We start from the raw sequence: 4,762 nt of genomic DNA on the forward strand, positions 1-4,762 counted from the left end.
GTAAATGTTTATGAAAATTAATAAAATATAATTATAGAAAAAAAAAATTACAGCTTGCTCAGTTCCACAATCAACACACTTGGCATCAGCAGTCAGGAAATTGAAAGACAAATTGCATCGGGAAAAATCTGTCTACAGGGTCATTTCAGAGTACTGAGAAGCAATAATGTCAGTCTAGAGACTAAGGTGTGCCTAATCCAGGCCATGGTCTTTGCAGTTACTTTCTGTGCATCGGAAAGCTGGACAACAACTAAGGATGACAGAAAAAGAATCAATCCCCTTCAAGTTGCGGTGCTGGAAAAGAGTCTTGAGCATACCATGAACCATCAAGAAAACAAATAGGTCTGTCTTGGAGAAGGTGAAACCAAGTTTCTTCTTGAAAGCAAGGATTTCAAAGCTCCATCTTACTTTGGGCAGGTGGCCAGGAGAGATCAGTCCTTGGAGAAAGACATTATGCTCAGAAGGGTGGAGGGACAGCGCAGGAGAGGAAGACTCCAGATGAGATGGATTGATACAGTAACTGAGGCAATAGGGGTTGGTGTGTCGGAATCAGTGAGACTGGTCAGGACAGGGCAGGGCTCAGAGCTTCTGTATATAGGGTCACGATGGGTCGCAGGAAACTCGACAAGTTCATAACAACAAGCAGCAGAAGCTTTCCGACATTTCTAAACATAATATATGTATGTATGTCTGAGCTAAAATTTCAGAATAATTAACTTGCCAATGAAACTTAAGATGAACTAAAGGAAGTTGAAGATGCTACAATTAAGGATACTAAACAAGGTGTTCTTTTTTTTAACTGCCCAGTAAAGATGTAATGATAAGAGATAGTCTTAATTAAATGGTAGAAGAGGAGCAAGTCATGGAATTGGAAAAAAAGGGACAATTATGGGGAAAATTGATAGGAATATTAATAGGACAAGGTGTATTGTAAGGGAGAGGAAAGGGTGAAAGAGAACACTAAGGTTTTAAAACTGTTCTATAAAAGCGTTAAAAAAAAAGAAGCATAAAGAGAAAAAGTTCAAGGAAATATATCCAGGAGGACATTCCAATAGACAGTCACAATTTAGATCTTAATTTTGGTCTAATTTAGTTGTATCTTCAACTTGGCATTGAAAGTTAAACTTTGTGTAAATAAAATCACAGAGGATGAGAAGATTGTCTTGGAAAAGCCATTTGTCCCAAAATGCCTTCTTGTTTCTACCAATGCTTTTGCGTGAGTTTGTACCCATTAATGAGAAAGGGAAAGGGGGGGGGTGTGCATATATAACTTTTTTTCTTTCATCCCACAATGCCAAATAGCAGATGACCAAAGGATAAGTTTATTCTTACGTACAGAAATATCAATGTGTATATCAGCCCAATTTGGTGATGAGTTCTGTGGCCCTGGCCTTCTCTAGCTTGACAATATGGGCCACAGGTTTGGCCCCAGAACGTTTCCTCCCCAGGGGCAGCAGATCTCATCATATCTGTCTTTGTAATTGGTCCACGTGGCTTCCACTGGCTTCCCTAGAGCACCTTTATCTTCTGGGTTCACCTGCATGAAGGCAACAGTGGTACAGATCTTCCAATGGACGAGGTGGCCTAGCCTGGCCTGGCCTTGGATGATGCAGTAGGGAATACCCATTTTAAGACACAAGGCTACGAGGAAGACCACCAGTTTGATAAGGTCTACATCGTGTGTGATCACCACCAGTTGGCCCTTCTTGTCCTCCACCAGGGTAGTGACTGTATTCATCCCAACACGGAGGACAGGAGGTCTCTTGGTGGGGTCTCCTTTGCCAGCAGACTTCTTAGCCTGGGCCAACAGCCTCTGCTTCACCTGCTTGGTCTCTGGTCGATACCTGTGACCAGCTTCAGCAGCTGAATAGCAGTCAATGGTCCAAGGCCTGGATGAACTGGTTAATGGCAAGTAGCACCTTGTGTCATTTGTAGAGGACTGCCCTTTGCCACTGCAGTCCTATGTGGCAGGGCCATTTGACAAAGCTGGTAAGGTTCCTTTTGGGTTGGATGTCCTGTCCGATGTTAAAGTTCTTGAACAAGAAATTCACCACCTTTTTGACCTCCTGCTTCTTACCTACAACAGCCACTGGGGTTACTTTCTTCCTCTTTGACATCTTGAGTGAATGGATCTTGTGTATATATCCCAGACCCTTTTTGTCAAGTTCAACAGGGATCCTCTCCAGGTGCAAGATGAGATTTCTCTGCCATAAGATGCCTGATGCTGTGGACTTCTTTGTGCAAACGCATATTCCCATAATGCCTCTCTTTTCTTCACCAGTAAATATGTGAATGCATCATTTCCAAAATTTCAAACCTTAGTCATAATTATGAGGCGCTATACCAACTCCTGATTCACTCCAAACCTGTGACCCACCTCTGCTTCCACCTCCAAGTGCCCACCAGATTCTAATTTGAAGAATGAAGAAAAATCCCCAAGCATTTCCTGGAGGGCAAAGTGGAAAGTTACCCTTGGAAATACATCCAGAATGTTCTATTCTCCTTATCACTGGCCTACCCTGGAAGAAAATAATTTAACCAGCCAATGTGCTCAATTGCTTCATATGCATGTGAAAGTTAATGTATAAAGAAAAGAAGAACTGATGCCTTGGAATTGTGGTGTTGGTGAAGAGTATTGCCTATGCCTTGGACTGACAAGAGAACAAACAAAACCACCTTGAAGCAAGTACAGCCAATGTTCTTTAGAAGTAAGGATGGTGAAACTTCATCTTACATACTTGGGCATGTTAAGGACATCATGCTTGGAGGAATGGTCAGCAAACAAAGGAAGACCCTCAAGGAGGTAGATTGGCATATGACTAACAATGGATTTAAGCAGGTCAGAAATTGAAGATGGTATGGGACTTGGTGGGAATTTTTTCTGTTTTGAAAAGTATTGCTATGAATCAGTCTCAAAAGGCACATAACTACAGCCTTATAGAAGTCCTAAAGGTATATAGCACATTAGGAGGTGGGCTTCTAACTGGTCAGTAGTTTCAATTCATTGCTCCATGGGAGAAAGATGGGGCAATCTGTTTCAGTAAAGATTTTGGAACCTCGGAAACCCTGTGGAATGGTTCTACTCTACCCTACAGGGTCTCAATGAATTGGAAGAGACTCCTTGGCAGTTATTTGAACAAGCTCCAAAAGCACTCTGTTGATGCAGTGATTAATGATATGCAGTCTGCTAACTGCAAAGTCATTGATTCCAATTCACTTGCCACTCCACAGGAGGAAGATGAGGTGGCCTGCTCCAGTAAAGATTATATAGCCTTGGAAGTCCTATGAGGCATTCTTCTCTGCCCATAGGGTCTCTATGATCCACACAATGACACAAGTCTGGCTTTTTGTTTTAACCTGCCTGCCAAGAGCCCTGGTAGTACAAGGGTTAAGTATTTGGCTGCCAATCAAAAGGTTAGTGGTTATAAGCCACCAACCCCTTCACAGGAGAAAAACAGGGCAACTTCATCCTATAAAAAGACTATGGCCTTAGGACGTTATGGGTCAGGTTACTATGGGTCAAAAGTTGCTACCTTGCAATGAATTTGTGTGTGTGGGTTTTGTTGGTTTTGTTTTTTTTTTAATTTTTATTTTGAAGGTTGCTTGAGCAGGTTCCTGGGTGGTGCAAAGAGTTACTGTTAGCTACAAACTGGAAATATGCTAGTCCAAAACTAATTCTTTTCTTATATAGCTTTGCACAAGAAAAGTTTGATGATGTGCTTCTGTTAAGAAAACTCTACAGTGCAGCTTTACAGAAGAAAGGACAATCTCTTCTCATGAGATTTACAATCTCAAAAGGCCAACTGAGGATAAGCTATGAGTCAGTCCCAAACTCAGTGAGCTTGAGTTTTGAGGGTCATTTTATGGAGGAGTTCTACTCTGGCATATAAGGTCACCATGAGCCAGAACTGACTCAACAACATACAACAGAGAAACTCAAAGGCAGATGCCTCCACCCCAGTGAAAAAGAGTACTCTTCTCTCTCCCTCATTCATTCTCTCTCTCTCCCCTTCTCTCCTCTCTCTCTCTCTCTGTTAAACCCAGACTGTCAGCCCCATAATAACTGTTATTTGTCAGTTAACTTTCACCTCAGTACAAAGTTAGTATTGCCTACACCCTTCTGCATATCACATACACACAAACATGCATGTGTAACAGTTCTTTTTCTCTAGAGAAAAGAGCTCTTAACCTCAAAACAGATGTTCACTTCTCTCTAGCCAGAGAAGGAGGAAGAGGCCATGAAGTGTGAGTGGCTCTGATGGTTTATCCTGCACTTTCCCAGTCTATACAACAAAGTGTAAGCAATAGATTTCTAAACTGTTTAATTTCACATTGAGTGTATTTCAGGCCTTCCCTGAATTACATTATTTAACTACAAGCGAGCTCAGCAGGCACCTTCAAATTTATAGTAGATTGCTGCAGACTTTACTTATAGTAGACTGCTGCAGACTTCACATGTCTTTCAGTTTCCAGGAAAGCCAGATTGCTCCTTTCTGTCCTCTTAGCATGGTGACCTATACTTTTAGAATCACCTAAGGCCTATATTTTTGTTTCCCTGCCCATTCATTAGTCTGACAAATGTCTGCTATCACCTGAAGTGTTTATATTACCAATCTAAAACCCACCTTCTCTTACTTAGCCTCTCTTTTTCCCTAGAAATCATGAGTCCTGCCAGTCAATTCATAGGGCATACTTGGTACAGTCTGTCTAACACAATAGAGGGCTGGATACACCCCAAACTTCAACATTAGCTTCAAGTGTA

Source organism: Elephantulus edwardii, unplaced genomic scaffold (genome assembly GCF_000299155.1).
Source record: "Elephantulus edwardii isolate Elephantulus edwardi_28Jun2011 unplaced genomic scaffold, EleEdw1.0 scaffold00065, whole genome shotgun sequence".
Taxonomy (NCBI): Eukaryota; Metazoa; Chordata; class Mammalia; order Macroscelidea; family Macroscelididae; genus Elephantulus; species Elephantulus edwardii.